This window comes from Herpailurus yagouaroundi, unplaced genomic scaffold, assembly GCF_014898765.1.
Source record: "Herpailurus yagouaroundi ecotype Mexico unplaced genomic scaffold, PumYag 142, whole genome shotgun sequence".
Lineage (NCBI taxonomy): Eukaryota > Metazoa > Chordata > Mammalia > Carnivora > Felidae > Herpailurus > Herpailurus yagouaroundi.
In genome coordinates, this window is record NW_024412397.1 from 6,729,850 (window position 1) to 6,751,509 (window position 21,660).

The window sequence follows — 21,660 nt, forward strand, 5'->3', positions numbered from 1 at the left end:
GAAATAAAGCCCTCAGTGAGTGGGGTTGAAGGAAAGGAAATGGGAAGTAAGGGGAGATACCACACATCTCCGGGACACCCCCTCCACCCAACTTGTAGATCCCCCTGTGGGCTGTGGGTGCATCCAAAGTTCTAAATACACTCCTCCTTCTGCCCTGTGGCCATCCTTTGCTGTTTTTTTTTTTTTCCAACGTTTATTTATTTTGGGGACAGAGAGAGACAGAGCATGAACGGGGGAGGGGCAGAGAGAGAGGGAGACACAGAATCGGAAGCAGGCTCCAGGCTCTGAGCCATCAGGCCAGAGCCCGACGCGGGGCTCGAACTCACGGACCGCGAGATCGTGACCTGGCTGAAGTCGGCCGCTTAACCGACTGCGCCACCCAGGCGCCCCTGCTGTTTTTTTTTTTTTTAATGCCCAATCCCAACCCTTGTAGTGAATTAGCTTTCCTAAGCGAAACTAGAGGCACTTCTCATCAAACACCATGAAAAATCATGGTAATACAAAGAAAATACCACAAAAAGAAAATGACAATTTTCTAGCAATTGAACCCAAAGACATGGAATATTGCAATCTAACTGAAAAAAAGAAAAGAACTTAAAATAGCTGTTATAAAGAAGTTCAAGGAGCTATAAAAACAAACACTCAGAAGTGCAATACAATAATCTCAGAAATAAAATTAATGAATAGAAGGAGTACTTTACAAAACACAAATTCCAAAACAACAACAACAACAACAACAACAACAACAACAACAACAACGAAACAAAAACCCCCAAGAAACAGACAGAAATTCTGGAGCTAAAGAACTCAATATCATATGGAAGATAAAGAAATAGATCACATGGAAGAGAGAATTAGGAAGCTCAAGGTTAGAAATACAAAAATGACTCAGGTGGAAGAGGAAAGAAAACAGATATAAGAAAAAGTAAAGAAGCCCTTTGAGAAATAATAGATTGCATTAGAAAAGCCAACATAAGAATAATGGATATCCTGGGGAACCTGGGTGACCCAGTCGGTTAAGCCTCAACTCTTGGTTTCAGCTCAAGTCATGATCTCATGATTTGTGGGGTCAAGCCCCACACTATCAGTGTAGAACTTGCTTAGGATTCTCTCTCTCTCCTTGTCTCTTTGCCCCTCCCCTGCTTTTGCACTCTCTCTCTCCTTCTCTCTCAAAAGAAATAAACAAACTTAAAAAAAAAAAAAAAAAGGAGAGAGAGAAGGGAACAGAGAGGAACAGAGAGCATATTTAAAGAAACCATAGCTGAGAACTTCCCAAACCTGGGGAAGAAACTGGATTTATAAATCCACAAAACTAACAGAATATGTTATTATCTCAATGCAGAAAGACCTTCTCCAAGACCTATTATATTAAAACTATCAAAAGTAATGCTAAAGAAAGAATTTTAAAATCAGGGGGAAAAAAAGACAGTGACCTATACAGTAACCCCATTAGGCTATCAGCAGGTACTGAACAAACCAGGAGAGAGTAGAATGACATATTCAAAGTACTGAAACAATCCTAAAATTGTGTAGAGGCAGAAAAGGCCCCAAATAGCCAAAGCAATTATGAGAAAACAAAACTAAAAGAAAAACCAGAGGTATTTGCTTCCAGATTTCATACTAAACTATGAAACCATAATGATAAAAACAGTCTGGTACTAGAATAAAATTAGACACATTAGCTAATGGAACAGAATGGAAAGCCTAGAATTAAACCCTGGTAAATACAGTCAAATACAGCCAACTAATATTTGACAAGGGAACCAAGAATACCTAATGGTGAAAGGATAGTGTCTTCAGCAAATAGGGGTGGAAAACTGGAGAAACACAGCAGAACATGTGAGCACTATCTCACACCATCACAAAAACTAATTCAAAAATGGACCACACTTAAACATAAGACCTGATGCCATAAAACTCCTAGAAGAAAACAGAAAAGAAACTCACTGATATTGGTTGTGGCAATAATTTGGGGGGTATAAAGCCAAACACAAACAAAAGAAAAAGGAAGTCAATCAACGGGATTACATCAAGCTCAAAAGCTTCTGCACAGTAGAAAAACAATTAACAAAATGGAAAGGCAACAACCTACAGAATGGGACAAAGTTTTTGTAAACCAAATATCAAATAAGGGGTTAATATCCAAAATATGTAAAGATTTCAGTCAATTCAATAACAAAAAGACAATCAACCCAATCTAAAAATGGGCAGAAGAACTAAATAGACATTTCGCCAAGAGGGTATCTAAGTGGCCAATAGACAACAGAAAAGATGTTCAACATCACTAATCATCAGAAAAATGCAAAGCAAAACCACAATGAGATTATCACCTCACATCTGTTGGGATGGCTATCATCAAGAAGACAAGAGACAACAGGTGCTGGTGAGAATGGGGTGAAAAGGGAACCCTTATACACTGTCAGCAGAAATGTAAATTGACCAAACCACTATAGAAAACAATATGGAGATTTTTCAAAAAATAAAAATGTATCTACCATAGGATCCAGAAATTCCACCTCTGTGTATGTACCTAAAGTAACTGAAACAGGATTTCAATAAGATATAGGCACTGTCACGTTTATTGTAGCATTATTTACAATAGCTAAGAGGTGGAAATTACCCACATGTCCCTCAATGGATGAACCGATAAAGAAGATGTGGTAGGTATACACAATGGAATATTGTTCAGTAATGAGAAAGGAAGGTATCCTCCCCTTCGTGACAACACAGATGGACTCTCTGAGCACATGCCAAGTGAGGTAAGTCAGACAGAGAAAGACAGACACTATGTATCATTGATATGTGGTATCTAAAATAGTTAAATCTGTAATAATAAAAAAAAGAGCAAATGATTACCAGGAGATGGGTGGGGGATAAGAGTGATGGTATTTGAGGATATAAACTTGCTGTGAGTAGTAAAACAGCTGTAGAGATTTAATGAATAGTGTGGTGAATACAGAAAATAATACTGTACTATAATTATGTAATATAACTAATATAACTATTGCTTTATTGGCAATCAGATCACGGTATATAAATGTATCAAAGTAACACTGGGCACACTTTAAACTTGCACAATGCTGTGGATCTAATTATTCAAATGTCTGATCACCTTGAACGCTATTAACTGGCAGGCTCTAGTGAATTCAGGAAAACCATAATGACTATCTAGTTCTAAAATCAGGATACTAGCCTAAATAACCTGGGTGATTATCAAAATTGTTTCCTGAATTCTTGACTGTTTTGCCTACATGGAAGTGGTAAGAAGAACACAACAATTAATAGCAATTATATCTCTAAAACCATCATTTATTAACAGCACGAGCTTTGAAAATCAGGTTCATTTGGATGGCTCAACTGGAATAGAGTTGATTTTAATTTGTTTGTGTTACCATTAAGACCCACTAGGACAACTGGATTTATTTGCGCTCACTGCTACTCCAAATTCACATAATTCCAACTCCGCCGAGAGCACTAATGAATACTGAAGCTGCTGTTTCTTACCTTCAGAAGTCAGAGAAAACATGGAGAGATAGCTTGGAAAAATGAATTTAAGTTGACTCCAAGTTTTTGATACCTAATAAACTAATGTGTACTATATATATTATTGAAAACAGTAATAACCATCCTACATTTAGAGGGCATGGACCATCAAGGTTTCCTAATCCCGTTAAAAATAAGAGTGGGATACTGCCCCACTGCACTCTTCAAATTCAACTCTTGTATATGTTTTTGTTCCTGCCTCTGATCACCTCTAATGGGAATACAATTTAAATTGTTCTATAAATTTTAAATTTCTTTTTTTCTAAATTGTTATTTATTTTGAGAGAGAAAGAGAGAGAGCAGGGGAAGGAGGGGTGGAGAGGGAGAATCCCAAGCAGGCTCTGTGCTGTCAGTGTGGAGCCTGCTACAGGGTTCAGTCTCATGAACCATGAGATCATGACCTGAGACAAAATCCGGAGTCAAATGCTTAATTGACTGACTCACCCAGGCACCCCTAAATTATAAATTTCTATGACTCTAAAAAAAAATAATAGACTTAGCGATTAACAAAGGCAGAAATTTGAACACTCTTTTTTCAGATATTTGCTACTTATTAGGCATAGGAGATTTTCAAATTTCAATTTTTTTTTAACGTTTACTTAATATTGAGAGACAGAGAGAGACAGAGTATAAGCATGGGAGGGGCAAAGAGAGAGGGAGACGCAGAATCCGAAGCTGGCTCCAGGTTCTGAGCTGTCGGCACAGAGCCCAATGCAGGGCTTGAACTCACAAACCGCGAGATTGTGACCTGAGCCGAAGTCGGATGCTTAACCGACTGAGCCACCCAGGTGCCTCGAGATTTTTTTTTTTTTTTAATTTTTTTTAACATTTATTATTTTTGGGACAGAGAGAGACAGAGCATGAACGGGGGAGGGGCAGAGAGAGAGGGAGACACAGAATCGGAAACAGGGTCCAGGCTCTGAGCCATCAGCCCAGAGCCCGACGCGGGGCTCGAACTCACGGACCGCGAGATCGTGACCTGGCTGAAGTCGGACGCTTAACCGACTGCGCCACCCAGGCGCCCCAAGATTTTTAAATTTTAAATCATTATCACACCGATAGTTGAAATATTTAAGATTGTTTTTGTGTTTATTTATTGAAAAAAGTAATCAGCTGCCATAAATATGGAAGTTATATGAGGAACATATGTCAAAAAATGAATCAAAGAGATTTCAATTATAGAAAAAACTTAAAAAAAAAAACAATTGCACAGAGGCTTTGCCTGTAGAGGACAAAATAACTGAATAGTTGCACATTAGAAGAATAAATCGAGATCATTAAGAACCTCTGCTAAGATATTGGGGAAGGCAGAGCTGAAGTTGTTCTCCCTGAGGTGGGACAGTCTAGAGCCGAAGCCTTTGACTTTTTCAGAGAAGCTAGGGCTAAATAGATATGCCTGTCTGTTCATATTAGGATGGCAGAGGTTGGACAGCAAATCGTCTTCTCGGCACCCGTGAAGTCACGTGTACACTTGCAAGTGCACGAAGTATAAAAATATCTGTTCTTGGGGCACCTGGGTGGCTCAGTTGGTTGAGCATCCAACTTTGGCTCAGGTCAAGATCTCACAGTTCATGAGTTCAAGCCCCACATCGGGCTTGCTGCTCGTAGTGCAGAGCCTGCTTCAAATCCTCTGTACCCCTCTGCCCCTCACCCGCTTGTGCTCTCTCAAAAATAAATACCCGTTAAAAAAAAGTCTCTGTTCTCAAATTCTGAAGCCATTGGTTACACCGGCACTTAGGAATGGTGGTAGGTCTTTGCAGTGATAACACTGTATCCTTTCTAATTTTCTTCTTCATTAGGGAAGTCATGATAATTGAGAAAATAAGCAGGGTGTGTTTGTTGGTTTCTTTTCAATTTACTCCAATGTAGTAGTCATACAGCTTCCCTCCTTTCAAATACATGGTAGGATTGTATTGCCCCATGGGATCCTTGAAGGTAGGTGAAGCTACAACTACCTTGGCCAATGAACTATGAGCAGACATGGCTGATAAATATTTAGATGGAGGAAATTAAGAGCCAACACTAATTCATCACATACTCTCCCTGAACCCTCATAAACATAAAAGCATATGTCAAGAAAGAACTTCTTTAGCTCAGTTCTCTGAAAATAAAAATAACAAACAATATATTTTTGTGTTACCCTAATGGGATTTTGTTACTATTTGTTTTCACAGCATAACCTAGCCTTGTCCTGATTAATACAGTAATATAATAAATAAATAAGGACACCAAAGCAACAATGAGAGAAATGTTAACATTTGGCTTTGCATTTTCTTTTTTTTTTTTTTTACATTTTCTCTTTGATCGTAACAAAACTGACATCATTTTGAAATTGCTATATGTTTCCGTTTATATAGACATATGCATATATGAATTCATATATATTTATAAATTTATGTATGTATATAAATTATAAATTAAAAGTCCATTCAACTGATCCCCTTATAAACTTGTAAATTCTAACTGGTGGCATAAGACAAGTCATAGGCACATTTTTCACCCTGCAATATGTGTTTTTGTATCCGAGGGCCTTCTCAGGGTAATACAGAAGAATAAGTGAGTTTGGCATTTTGATTTGATGTATTATACCCTACGCATCTGATATTTCTTTATAGTTTATTTGTGTGATGCTTTCTAGACACTTAAATCTGTGCATTTAAACATATTTGAAAAGTTTCATTCTAAAAGCCATCTAGGATTGAATCTCATGTGTGATACAGTTATCCATCATTCACAATCTACAATTCTGCAATTACCTCTAATTACTTTTCAGCCTCCAAATATTAGCTGAAAATTGTGTCTCAGTGTTCAAAATAGGTATGAATATTTGTTTTTAACCTATCTACTTCCCAAGGAAAGTGAGTAGATGGAAGTTCCATTACCACTCTTTCAACAAGGCATCTGTCATGATACATTGTTGTATAGTCCAAACTCAGAAACCATGGGAGGATTTTTAAGCAGCACAAATCTATCAACGAGTCCATTACCTACTCAATGAAGCATAAAATGAACAGATAGTCTTGAGTCTGCTCTCCATATCATTGTTGCTAATATAGTCGGCATAATAATGAAAAGTACACGGCTGAACTCCACCTACACTACACAATGTGAAAGAAACAAAAAACAAACCTAAGGAAACACTGCTGCCAAGGATTTACTCATTTAGACAAATGCAAAACTCTTGAGAGGATAAGTAGGAGTTTTAAATATTCTCCAAGAACACATAAAGACATAAAACAGGGCCACTAATGATCATTTTTAACTTGAAAAAGGAGAAAGAAAAGGGGCAAAAAAAGAAAACCTACTCATCAACCAGCAGGTGGCACCACTATGGGTGCGGAATTTCCATACTGATGGTTGACTTTTCCATTATGGAAGAGGCAGCATGTACACATTTACAGCAGAGACGGTGTATACACATATGGGCTCATCCACAATGAGAAGGACCACAGACCTGGGAAGGACCAGAAATCAGGCGAGACCTGGGAAAACTCAGCCACACTTAGTTATGGCACTGATGAAATTAGGCATGTGACAAATGTAGGCACCTTTAATTAATGAATTTGGAGAATGGCTTCTAGGGATCCCATCCAGTCTTGGGCAGCCTTCACACTTTCATGGGTTTTCCTTTCATGACGCCCCCAACCCTCACGCAGATTCTTATGATGAAGAACCAAGAATAATTCTCACGTGCCTCTAGCAGGGAAGGGGAATGTAAATTAAGTTTCTACCTTCGCAAACTAGAGAAAGAACAGTAATTCAAGCCTAAAGCGAGCATATGAAAGAAAATAAACATTAGAGCCAAAATCAGTGTGATTAAAAAAGTAATAGAGAAACAGCATCCAAATCAAAGGCAGGTTCCTAAAAAGATCAATGAAATTGATAAAGCTATATCCAGGCTCATCAAGAAAAAAAAAGAGAAAAGTAGAGATTACTAATATCAGAAATGAAAGAGGGGCCATTGCTATGATCTCATGGATGTTAACAGGACAATAAATAAATAAATAAATAACCCCACTCCCCCAAAAAACCCAGACCACCCCTAAAAAAATCTATGAACATAATGCTCACAATGCTCACAAATTCAAAAGTTCATGTTTAGTTTAACACAGATATAAATGCTTACATGTAAAATTATTTACAAATATATGTGTAAATAGGTTAAGTATACACACTTACTTCTTTACCTTGTCAGCTCAGGGCCTATAAGCGACAACACATGGTAGCAGTGAGCACAATAGAGCCTGTATCTTCATTTCTCATGCCATTACAAGGACCCAGGGCCTTTGGAGAAAGTGCGGATTCTAGCACTTGGGCAGGGAATATGCAAGATGATCCTGAAGCACTTTTTAGTGCCAGAGAGTGAGGAACTTCTAACGCAGACACACACACACACACACACACACACACACACACACACACACACACAGGCAGAAGTATGTCAAGGGTACAGGAGCTAATTGAAAGTGCTTCCAACAGCCATATCTGGAATAATCATTCCAGAATAAAGCAGTATTGGGTTATGTACCCAAAGCATAAGATTAATATTCGTTTCTCCATATTGATATAAATAAATAATGGAATCAATAAATGGAATAGAGAAAAGTGTCCCATGCAGAAAAATCCCAAATCACATTATTACTACTAATAATTAATAGTACATAGCATATATTCTGAATTGATACAAACATGTTTAAAAACAAAAGGATAAGAAGGTAACTCGTATACATGTAGAGGAGGAAGATGATTGGAAGAATAAGGGTATGATCAACAACTCCAATCCATTCCTCAGCTACTAAGGGCCCACATTTTTGTGGTAATAATAACATTTTCCATTAAAATTCAAAAGGAAATTTCTTGTGTCATGCTATCCTACGAATATGACTTAGAAGTCATATGTTTACCTCTAAATATATTTTTTTAATCCTTGAGTAATTCTAGAAGCAGTGAAGAAGTATGGGCTGAGGGACTGCCAAAGGCAGGTGTTCCCAAGGCAATTCCTACTGAAATCAAGGCTGGGTTAAATAACAATAATAAGAAGTAAATACTATTGTTTGGGGCATCTGGGTGGCTCAGTCAGTTAAGCGTCTGACCCTTGATCTTGGCTCAGGTCATGATCTCACGGTTTGTGAGTTCAAGCCCCACATTGGGCTCTATACTGTCAGCACAGAGCCAGCTTTGGATCCTGTGTCTCTCTCTCTCTCTGCCCTGCCCCCTCTCATGCTTTCTCTCTCTCTCTCTCTCTCTCTCTCTCTCTCTCAAATAAACATTTTTTAAAAAGAAGTAAATATTAATGTTTCAGTTCTGCATCCTTTTGACTAAAATGTGTGTGTGTGTGTGTGTGTGTGTGTGTGTGTGTGTGTATATATATATATATATATATATATAGAGAGAGAGAGAGAGAGAGAGAGAGAGATAACATACAGAAGTATAATTTTTAATACAGGTAATTTTCTCCTGTCCTATGTTTTTGGCATTGCCAGTTAAAATATCATAAATCTTGGACTATGTGCTTGCAGCAATTTTTTTTAAGTGAAAAACATCACAAAATAATGAGTTTGGGGTTATACAGAATCAGGAATCTAAATTCCATTTCAAACAGATTTTAACCAAATAGATTATACATTAATTTCAGATAAAATTTACTAAGAGATCTGTGCATTCATGAGAGATTCACATGTGTGTATTATTTAGTGACTATATTTCTAAAGCTTTTTGAGCATAAAAATAGGACACATTTATTGGCGTATTGCGAGTCAACATTTTGCCAGGAAAATATAGTGTACCAACTTGATTCTGAGTCAACAGAGCAAAGATGAATTATGTTGAAAAGTGTTGCTTCATTGCACAGAACAATTTATTTGTGGTACAAAGAACTATTTAAATGAATGCGTTTTAAAATGATATTTGAATAACTGTAATATTAATAGTTTTTAAATGACAGGAAAATCGTCCGGGGACTTTTATATCTCATAATCCTTGGTAAAACTCCCCAAGTAATACATGGGAATTGAGAACACTGAATGCACTGCACATTTTCCTGAGCTGTCACATATATTAGACTCAAAGAAGCATTTTGCTTAATTCACAAGCAGTAGACATAAATTCCGCAATAGAATATATATTAGTAATGGTCTATCCCCAAGGCACTGGCTTTTAAAAGCCTATCAAGATATTAAGAAACTTTTTGAATAAAATGTCCTTAAAATAAAATTTATTTACATGCACATTTTTTAAAGCCTGCAAATCATTTTTCAAAAGCCATATTACTATTTTCCACTGAAGAATGAGTTTGTATATAGTGATAACCTTTAGATGGAAAGACTCTGGAAGAATATGCAGTTTTATAAGCTATAAATTATCTTCGAATTCATAACATTTTAATCATTCTATTCAGTGTTTCATAACCTCCATATATACCTAAAAGGAGACCCCATTGTGAAGTAATATTTTCAGAAAGATTTCCCAATGCCGTTGGACTCATGCGGGATGTTCACAAAAGGACCCAGATGAACATAGAGTTAGACCACAGAGATTTTTATGTGTGTGTTAAAGTGTAAGTCATGTACCTGATTAAAGAGGAAAAAAATCGCAAGCAGCAATCATGTCCAAAGAAGCTCGGGAAGCAAACATGTGGTCCCTTCCCCACCATGAAGAGGATGTACTCCCAGGAGTCAACAGCACAATCAGTCAATATCACAGCCAGAAATCCTACCATCTATTCGCGAAACTAGTCATTCTTGTGCAGCCTTTCCGAGCCCCAGTAACAGAAATGTACCCATATCCACATCTGATACCAGCTGCCATATGTTATTATCATTTCTCCTGAAAGGCAACATGGATTTCTTTTCAATGTGAGGCGGTTTTTAGAAGACAAGAAATTCAGATAGGTAAAAACAAATCTTAATATTTGACTTTTTACCTACGACAGTAAGTCTGCTGTACACAAAACCAAGTTTCTCTATATTTACATGAGTCTGTGCCCTTCTATCTCAGAATCCCATGGTAAGAGACCTAACACGGCAACAGGGGAGGGGGATTGCATGCTTATCAGTTCACACTAAAATCATTCAGATGGGGTAAAAAATAGAAAACAAAAATCAAAGTCTAGGATATCTCTAACGATACACTTTAAATGACATATTAGACTATTTGAGCTAGGGAAGACATCAAGCGCACATTCAGATAATTGTATTTGAGACGAAATACAGTTTTGGCTTAATTAATAGGAACATATAAAACATCTTACCTGAAAACACGCCTGCTGGGGAACTTCACATGCAGAAGGAGTGGTAAGGTCTTTCACTTCCTCATGATCTTGCAATGACTTCAACCTTTCTCTCAAAACCATTGCCTAGATAAGGACTAAGTTCTTCTCATCGACTTTGAACTTGGTGTGACTTCCAGGGACCCCTTTGCTTTCATTTCTGCTGTGGAAATAAAGAGACCAAACCCAAATAAGAGCGGACAGAAACTATTTATTCAGAGCTTGCCATGACCAGAGAGTCGGTACGGTCACGTGCACTTGGAAGACAGCCGTAGAAACCTGTAGAGGGACAAGAGGGAAAGCCTTCCCGCGTGCCCTGGCAAAGTCAGCGTCAGTGAGGTGTGGGTATGTTCCTTGGAAGCAGACGCTGGTGTGGTTCGTCTGCTGGTGACTTTTAGGGGTTCTTGCAGAGGTGGAGTGAAAAATGATGGTGCCAAGGAGAGAAAGCTGAGCCAGGAATATGGTCCCAGTGAAGAAAAACTGTCACTTGATTCCACTGAGAAGGTCTGTAGATCAAGTGCACCCCACAGCTCGTTCCAGCTTGAAGCAAGGCTGGAGCCTTGAGGTTCTGCACCTCCTTGTCAGTCAGTCACTCGAGGAGCATTCCCCCCTGAGGGGGTGTAGTCTGTGCAGTGAAGCTGCCCCCCTTCTGCCAAGGATGTCTGGAGAAGAGAGGAGCTATGATCTGTTATCAGTCCGGGACAATCACCGCAGCTGGCGCTGGGTGCCCGAGCATGCGAAGGGACCGGGAGGGACACCAGCCCCGTCTTCCACAAGTGCCCCTTGCAGTCATCTGAACTGTAACTGATTTCTTACAGCCTCTTAGTTTGTCATTTGGATAGCCGTTATTCTCTTTGGCTCAGCTCTAGCCCGCATCTCTGTTTGGGTTTGTTTTTGATCATTTAGATGCATTTCCATTTTTTCTCCTCCGTCTTCCATTACAACAGCTGGCACCTATACATGACACAACTATCCAACACATTCTACCAAATGAATTTACTAATACAGAGAATGCAGTGTTCAAGGTGCAATTTACCTACACCGAAATCTCTAATAATAACAAGAGTAATAGAGAGATCGACGCTTACGGTTTTGAAGGTCATTAGTAGTTAAAGCATTCCTAGCAGCTACTATATTCACTCACCTTGCCTGTAATCTATGCCAAAAAACCAGAGTACTTACCATTTGTCAAATGTAGACAATGTGTTTTCTAACAATTTGTTGTTGACCTATATCTCATGGTCTTTGCATATTCTGTATGTATTAAATTAATGTGAGCATGTACTTAGTAAACTTAAACAAGATTAATTATAAGAATATCAAGTTTTGTTTGGGGTTGCAGATCAAGATAAGTTCTCTAGTATCTACCCTATCAATTTGTATGAACTTTTTTTTTTTTTTTTTTTAGCATTCATTACACATGCTGCAGGTATCTGTCCTATATTTTAACTATATTGCAATTGTTGAAGAATAAGGAAGTATCTAGGCTACATGTTTAGTCTCCAAATGCAAAAACAGCACTAACTAATCAGTTATCAGTAAACATTTCTTAACTGAGTTAAATTAAACTTTCATTAAAAGTAGTATTTTCACTGAGTTAATACAGTGAACAAATTATAGAAAGGTAGGAGACAAGGATGGTAAATTAATACATCCTATAGCTACGAAAAATACTAATAGTGGGTATAGCAAAGACAACAGTTAGGGCAATGACAAATATAACAATGTGAAATATTTTAGAGGTAGGATATGCTGGGTTAAATACTACTTGTCCCTAATTGTTTAATGTACCTATTTGAATAATTTTACCTTGATTTACCAAATGCAAAGGGTTAAAAAAAAAAGTGTCACATCATTTTATGCAAGAGTGGACTCCTACTGAGATCAGCAAAAATGGGGAAAGATTATTAGGGAGAGACCCCATTAATGGGAACAAAGTCATATTGGCACAATCCATCTACAACTCTGCCATTCTTTGCATTGAAACTTCTTTTTGCCCACCTTAGTGTTTAACTTTGTTTTACTTTTAATATATAAATGTGCATGATTCCAAACTAACTCTTTTTGTGAGCAATTCAAAGAAAACAGATCTGATGTTGACAGCCAGCCATATGCTCATCTTTGTGGAATGTAGACAACATTGCTAGCCGTGCATGAGAAAAGGAACAAAAAGATACTCCTAATATAATATTCTCAAAAACCTGCTATGGAAAATTGTTAGTAGAACAATTGATTTTGTGATGAAAAGCTGATCATAAAATAACATGATTCTCTGTTTCTCTCAGCATCCCAATAAAAATTGCATTTTCATGCATTCCCTTTGACCAAGACTAGCTTGAAACTGTATTGTTTAAGGAATCCTATAAGACTATTCGATAGTATGCTAGTTTTTACCATGGTTAACCTGAGATTTCGTGTTATTTTACCGTGAAACTGTTTAAGAGCATTCAGCATAATGAAACTAACAAAAATCAAGCCCCTGGAAATCTTCTTGTACAAAACTACTACAGAATCTATTCAGAAGGTTCACTTCATGTCAGTTGTAGAAGGAGCCTGCAGATGAAGGGATTTCATTGCATGGATGTGTGTGTGTGCGTGTGGGTGTGCGTGTGGTTTCTTTTTTACTAAAACTTCTCTCTTCAACTCTATTTCATCTATTATATCCCTAGAGTAGAACAAAAATATGATGGATGCTGTGTGAAGAAAAAAGCTTTACTAAAATACAATCTTACTATTTAAATGTCAAGGAATATCAAATTTGTTTTGAAATACTGCAGAGGAAATAAGAGGGGGATATGGTTTGGAGGCGTGGATGGAGCCAACTGATGGTTTTTCTTTTGTTTTTCTTCAGAGGCAGTACTCCCCACACGGACTGCTCAGGGCTGAGCTGCTCGCCCATCACACTTCAGCAAAGAAGAGAGGAAGCTTCACTTTCAACAGTGAAGCTACCGTGGCAAGTAAATGATACTTTCTGTCTACTCTGAGCAAAGTATTTAAAGACTGCTGACCTGAATATATTCAAGGTACACAAGGTCAAATTAACTATTTGTAGTGGAGGAGATTGGCGCTGGAAGTCAATCCTTCGAACAAATTTCGATCAGTTAGCCAAATCCCCACGCAGTGTCTGAGGCTTTCATCTGGGAAGTGGGAATTCTAGTCCTGATTTGGCCAAATTTTATATTAACAGACTTTTGTAAAAAAACAAAAAACAAAAAAAGAAAAGAAAAGAAAAGAGAAAAGAAAAGAAAAGAAAAGAAAAGAAAAGAAAAGAAAAGAAAAGAAAAAAGAAAAGAAAAGAAAAGATACTGGGGCATCTGTGTGGCTCAGTTGGTTAAGCGTCTGACTCTTGGTTTTGGCTCAGGTCATGATCTCATGGTTTGTGAGTTCGAGCCCTACGTCAGGCTCCTTGGTGACTCTGCGTTCTCTCTCTCTCTCTCTCTCTCTCTCCCTCTCTCCCTGCCCCTCCCCCATCCCCTCTCTCTCAAAATAAAATAAACTTGAAAAAAGAAACAACATACTTTTTGCACACTGACTATTAGGTAAAAATATAATCGATACCAATCAAAGTGATCCATAATGGAACTGCGGGAGCCTCGCTAGATGGTTTTCCAACTAATTTTCCAATAACATAGAACAACGTATGCCCATCTCTTTGCTAAAGCACAAACATAATAGAGATACAGTATATCAATTTTTGAAGATTTGCTAAATACCTAGTGCCCTTCTCTGCTTCTCACATCTCAGCATCATTCACCACAGGCATCTGACTAGTGTATTCCCACTTTTACTTAATTGCACAGACAAGCACAAAGTCAAAAATATGGGCAGATTCAAAAAAAAGGAAAAAAATGATAAAAGAGAGAAAATACGTGCAGATTCAATAAAAAACATGTAGAGTGCAGGTCCAGAAGATTGGTTATACACTATTTTCAAATATTTTCTGCCTGTCTTCCTGTCAGCTCTCTCTTGTTTCCCCCTTTATGACGTTCTTCTCATGCACCCTCAACTGAGTAGGAAACCCACTTCACAGGAAAGGGATGAGCTATGTGGAATAGGAAACAAGACCTCGCTCAGGTTCTGTCTTCTATACCAATTTACTCCAGAGCAAAACATATGAAAATATTATCAAGTTTTGCTCTCCGATTTCCTTAACAATTAAGGGAATGAATCATCAATTGATAGAACACAATTTACCTGTAGTATCTTGAAGAAATTACCTTCTAAAAATACCTTTTTTCATTTTCTTCATTGCCTAATTGCTCCTAGGAAAATGTATCTCATTCACATATTTGCTTGGTTGGGATTCTGTCTTCTGATCTTATTCAGGTTTTAATTGAAATTTAATTGATGTTGTTTTGTTATTGTTATGATGATGTGATGTGTGTATGGTATTTTTCTGTGCATTTTTTTTCTCCTGGAGGATCACAAAGAGGAAAATTAGAGACGAATTGTGATTTTTTTTCACCTTTTGCCAGGATAGTGATCTGTGAATGCTCAGAATATCCTGCGATATTCGTTTACAATCCTCTAGGGAGAAACATTCCACTAAGAGGCTTTTATTACAGTATTTACCATACCTGGTGGAAACAACGATCAAGACAGACATTTTGTAGTATCTTACGTAGTCCAGTCTTCTTAAAAACTTATATTTTCCCTGGCAACTGCTCTTTTATGGTGTTTATTCTTTTTCTTCGTGACCAATCTGCATATTAAAGATCGCTTGTATTCATGTCTCCCTCGAATTCCTGATTTCATGTGCCATGCAAGTTGAATGAATTCTCATTGTTAGAAAACAGCATCTACTCTCTCTGGATATTAGGACCTGATCTTGAATCAATCTTGAGTGCTTGATACTAGCTTTGCATCTCTCCAACCTCACAAAGAACTGAGGCTTATTTAATATTTCAACATAACGAGTCCGTCTTCTTTGCAGGAATTCTGCGAGTCCGTGCCCTCCTTCCTCCAGGGCAGAAAGGTCCCTTGGAGTGACAAGGCTAGACAAGACTTGTCCTAGTTGGGGACTTACATTCGGGTATCTCTGACTGGGGGATGTTGCTGAAACTTCCAAAATCTGTGTCCTCAGGAGCCTCCACGCCTAGATTTTTTTTTTTTTTTGCTCCTTCTCCTCTAAAACTTTGTTTTCCTCTACTTTTTGAATTTCCTAGGACTGTAATTGCAAAAGAAATTCCTCTCTACCATCTGTATTCCAGCAGCAGTGAGCCCCGATGCTGCTTCCTCTGATGTTCCTTTTCCATTCTGCTCTTGTTCAATGTAGACACTGCTGAATGTTGAAAACCTTGAACTGCTCACTGAATGGTTTCCTTTTCTTCTCTACCACATGGAGGGATAAAACTGTTAGCTCTGCTTTCATTTGTTTTCCTACATGCCCTTCCAAATTGAGCTCAGTGAAACTCCTTATGAATCTATGAAATTAACATTTCTGATTCTGATAAAATTAACTTTTTTTTTTTCCCCAAATGAACATTGCCATAGTTAACAGCCTTATCTCTCTAAGGTAATGTCTCCTATTGGTCTATCACTGCATCCCCATTTCTCCATGGTTTTCCAAACAAAAATCCTCCAATTCTCTGACATCCCCAAGATGCCCTAGAATTCAATTATATACTGACTCTAACTACACATAGTTGATGCAGACCCAATAAAGGCTCGATATCACTTCTCTCACTTCAGATGACTACCTAGGAGACTATACTTCTGTCTGGACAGCTCTAAATTCAGGGGCTCCCATGACTTCCCCTCAGGTTCAATCATTTGCTAGACTAATTTATAGAATATAGGAAAGTGCTAGCCATACTCTTAAAGTTTATTATAAAGAATAAAAATGAACAGGCAGGTCCAGAAGAGTCCCAAGTGCAGTGGCCTCTGTTCCCTGGGAAGTGGGATGTGCCACCTCCTGGCACATGGATGTGTTCACCAGCCCAGAAGCTCCCTTCCCCTCACTGTTTCAGAGATTTTAATCTAATTTTCATTATATAGTCATGATTAATTAGAGCTCTGGCCATTTGTGATTGAACTCAGTTTCTGGGCCCTCTCCCCTCCCCAAGGCTGGGGATAGGGCTGAAATTTCTAACCATCTAATCTCTTGGTTATCTCTGGTGACCAGCTCCCATACTGAAGCTATCTAGGGACCCACCAAGAGTCATCATATTAGCATAAACTCTGGGATGGTCAAAAAGGGTTCATTATGCACAACAAAGGAGTCGCCTATCAATGAGACATTCAAAGGCTTTAGCAGCTCTGTATCAAGACCAGGTAACAAAGACCAAAATCTACATTTTTTTTTTTTTTTTACTGTATTACAGTTCCTCAGAGAATTATTCCATGTTTCCTGGAATATATGAGTTTTATAAATTTGGAGAGATATGCATAGATTTGAACATATCTGGAGGAAACAGAGAGAAATAGGCCTTGAGCTCTCCTCATGGAAGGATTAAATAAAAATGTACTGCACGTCTAAAATGCATCTATAAAGGCAACTATCCTTTCAAGTTGGTAAATTTTTTCATGGGAAAAAAATAAAAAGATGAAATAGGGGTGCCTGGGTGGCTCAGTTGGTTAAGCATCTGACTTTGGCTCAGGTCATGATCTCACAGCTTGTGAGTTTGAGCCCCGCATCAGGCTCTGTGCTGATAGCTCAGAGCCTGGAGCCTGCTTTGGATTCTGTGTCCCTCTGGCTCAACCCCTCACCCGCTCATGCTCTGACTCTCTCTCCCTCTCTTAAGAATACTTAAAACATTAACAAAATTTTTTGAATGTAAAAAAAAAATCAAATGATACACATTTTTATCTACTTCAGTTTGAATGAAATGGCAGTCAATAATCTGGTACCCAGACATAATGTGTGTATTGTAAGAAATACTTGTTAAAAAACAATAGTATAAGAAGGCATTTCTTTATGGATTCCAAATATTAACATTTGTCTATTCTGTCTCAGTTCTCAGGTTCGAACTGGTTTACCCCTATAAGCAGGTTAGCTTGAAAAGGGAAGCTGTGAACAGCAGCATTTTTATTTCAAGTAAGTAAGGGTACTTATCCCTCAGCTTTTGAGTTTGATGTCCATATACCAGCTCTTTCTTAGGTATTGGCTTCTTGCTAGTCTACTGTACTATTCAGACCCATTTCTGGTGACCATTAAGCCTCTGTTTTTCTTGTTGGGCTGTTAGAGTTTTGTCTGTGTACATGCATTGTAATGGGACATGGTATTTTTGTCTTCGAAAACAGCTCTAGGTTTCACCTACAGCTTGAGTTTTGACAATTTCCAATAGCTCATCTGGGAAATTCCACAGTGAAAACAAAAACAAAAACAAAAACAAAACAAAAAACCCCAATAACCTAGCCAGGGCATGACTCCTTCTTCAATACTAGATCCTAGGCGTAAATCATACAAAAATGACATTTACATTATATTATGCTTATTTCTTGGTATGACTTTTCATCATCAGCTAGGAACTCCTTGGGCTTAAGGTTATATGCTGTTCATTTTAGTCCACCAATCTTAGCACAGAGCTTGGTGCATAGCCGAATAAACCAATAGGTGAGTAAATGTGCAGATTTCAAGTGTGAGACAGGACTAGTGCGATGCATTCACCATTCAGTGGAGGAATGAACTGCAAGCTTACCGGATTGGAAATAAACTACTGCTTCAAACTTATTGTGGACAAGAAGATGACGGTTAGGTAGGTCAAGAGAAATAAAATACATAAAATATATTAGCCTGTATAATATTCATATTATTTGGGTGGAGGGAAACAGTCTTGCTAATTGTATTTGAGGTTTTTGTTACCTGGGAGAATATTCTTTTAACCAATGAAAGTGTACCTCATGAATGAATAATGCATTTTTCATGACCCAAATTAAAATGTTAAAGAAGGAAGTAATAAATTCCCTCCATTCCTTCATAAATATATAAAAAATAAAATCCAATTAGCACTTGAGTGAGTGGATCACTAAAAATTATAGCACATCACAAATTACTTGGAATTGTGAAGCATGCTAATTCATATTTTGGAATAAATTCTAGGCTTGTCAGTATGAACTTAAATCAATCTTCATTTTTCCCTCTTTATATTGACTTTCAAATCATGGGGTATTATCAGAATAATTTTCATCAAAGATAAAATTCATCTTGATTTTTCAGTTTAAAGTATTGCTGGTAGATAAGTCGTATCCCTTTAGATTAACAACTAATTATTTCACAAATAAAATTCAAGTTGTTACTGTCTGTGGACATACTATATAAATTAAATTACTCATTGCTTTTGAAAAACCTAAGTTATTAATGTGCTCATCTTAGCATACTTGTTTATTTCCCTTCATTATAAGTGATTTATGCAATTCATTAGATTGTGGTAATTATCACTTAAGACTTATAAGGCTTTTATTTATGCAAGCTTTACTGGTGTTGATGAAATGTACACCGATTTAGAAGGCAGGTTTGATAAGTTGTATATATAGGATAATGAAACCACTCAAATTATCTTTAGGAGATGATCAGATGCATTGTATTTCTGGTAAAATCATAACTGGAAATGATCTCTAAAACAATTATTGTGTACTGGATATACTGGAGAGCTTGAGAAAGAGAAAAAGCCTGTGTCGATTTTGGTTTATTGCCTCCAGATTAAACATAATGCTGCAATAGGTAGTCAGGGTTTCCAAACACAAAACCCAAGTTAACTGAAATTATCTCTGAGTGCTATATATTTTCAAGTGCTACAGTTATCATAATAAAGCCTATTTCATCCGTAAGTTGAAAAAAATCAGGAAGTTACAATAGATTTTAAATTATACCCCAAATTAGTGATTTATTTCCCTTTCGACTCAACATTTGAAGTGTTGTTTCCTTTGCTTTCAAATGTACCCCTTGGATGTTTTCAGCTGTCACAAAGATGGCAAAGTAGGAGACCCCAGCCTCTCTCCCCTCCCACCAAAATCAGGCAGCTATCCATGAGCGCAAACTGCTCTGAGATAGCTCAGGGGCACACTTAAGAAACTGCAACAGAGTGGAACAGAAAAAAAAAAAACTGTGAATAACAGCACAAAAAGGGAAAGTTGAACAGCTTCATTTAGGCCGCATCAGAAATGTTGAGTGATATGTATGTATTTATTTATATCTTTTAGTTCGCATCATCACCTAATGCTGCTTGTAATTTCTCTTCTGACCCAATTTAACTTAGTTGTGTGTTCCTTGTTGTAAACGTTTGGAGATTTCTCAGGCATCCCTTTGTTACCGGTCGACAGTTTCATTTGTTTATGGAGAAAGAATACACCACATATGATTTTAAGTATGCTCTTAGTTTGTTGAGATTCATTTCATGGCCTGGCATGTGATCTATCGTGGTGATCGTTCTCTGTTCTTTGCGAAGAATGCATGTAATGCTATTAATTAGTATGTGTAGTGGTTCATAAGGTCATTTAAGTTAAATCTTTTAGTACTGGCATGCCTTCTGCAACATTGACATCTGTTTATGTCTATTTTGTGTACACATTCTTCCCACTACTGACATTCGGATGTTAAAGTCTCCAAAATGAATGGTAGCTTTGTCTACTTATCTTTAATTTTTGTCAGTTTCTGCTCTTTTATTTTAAGTCACTGTTATTAGGTGTATAGATGTTTAAGATGACTCTCTCTTCTCAATGAGTCAATCCTTTGATCAATGTGAAAAACTGTGGTAACATTATTATCACAAATCTACTTTGCCTGATATTAATCTACATATAATATATATCATATTAATATATCCACTTCAGCTTCTTTTTAAATTTTTTTTTTACATTTGTTTATTTTTGAGAGAGTGAGACAGTGCATGAGTGGGGGAGGGGCATAGAGCAAAGGAGACACAGAATCCAAAGCAAGTTCCAGGCTCTGAGCAAGCTGTCAGCACACAGCCTGATGCGGGGCTCGAACCTACAAACCACGAGATCATGACCTGAGCTGAAGTCAGACACTCAACCAACTGAGCCACCCAGGTGCCCCGACTTCAGCTTTCTTATGATTGTTATTTGATAGTGTATTTTTTTTTATCCTTTACAAAGTGTATTATTTATCTATTGCTGCTGTAACACATTATCACATATTTTTGTCTTAAAGCCACACGAATTTATTTACTCACAGTTTATGTGGATTGGGAGTTTGGGCGCAAGGTAGCTCAGCCTTCTCTACTCCAGGTTTTATGTGCATGAACAAATCACGACAGCAGGGCTGCTTCCTTTGCTGGAGGCTTGGTGGATAAATCTGATTCCAAGTGAGTCCATTTTTTGGCAAAACTTGGTGCCACAAGCCTGTGAGTCTGAGGTCCTCATTTTCTTGCTAGGTTTTGGTGTGGGGTCATTCTCAGCTTCTTCGAGTTCAGCCATACCACTCAGCCCATGGCCCCCTTCTTCCAACTTTACAGCTGGTGGTGCAGACCAAGTCTTTCTCACATTTTTATCTCTCTGCTGCCTCCCTGCCTGCCATATCTCTGTGACTCCAGCTGGATAAAATTCTCTGCATTTCAGGGCCCAGGTGATTAGATAGGGCCCACCTGAAAAACACAGAATACTCTCCTTATTATAAGGTGTAAAAATTTAATTACATCTACAAACTTCCTTCAGCAGATTATTGATTAATTTAATAACCAAGAGGTGGGAATCTTGAAGGAAGCATCCTCAGAATTCTGCCCATCATATCTGTGTGTGTCTTTTGTGGATTCTGTCTTGTGGAAATCATATAGTTGGGAATTATTTTATAACACCTATTATCTCTGTTTATCAACTAGATTCTTAGGACAATTTACTCTTTCATATAATTAACCATATACTTTCATTAAATTCTCAACATTGCATTTATT

The 21,660-nt window shown here is 37.6% G+C and overlaps 1 long non-coding RNA gene across 1 annotated transcript in view; it reads right to left on the reverse strand.

The window, feature by feature from the left end:
* The window catches only part of LOC121032806 (uncharacterized), a 181,210-nt gene extending 159,847 nt beyond the window's left edge, over window positions 1-21,363 (reverse strand). The window contains exons 1-2 of the long non-coding RNA XR_005791491.1: window positions 20,944-21,363; window positions 10,793-10,973 (exon numbers count right to left, since the gene is read on the reverse strand). This is a non-coding gene — a long non-coding RNA (uncharacterized LOC121032806). The remainder of the gene's footprint in view (window positions 1-10,792; window positions 10,974-20,943) is intronic.
* Window positions 21,364-21,660: the final 297 nt, after the last annotated feature.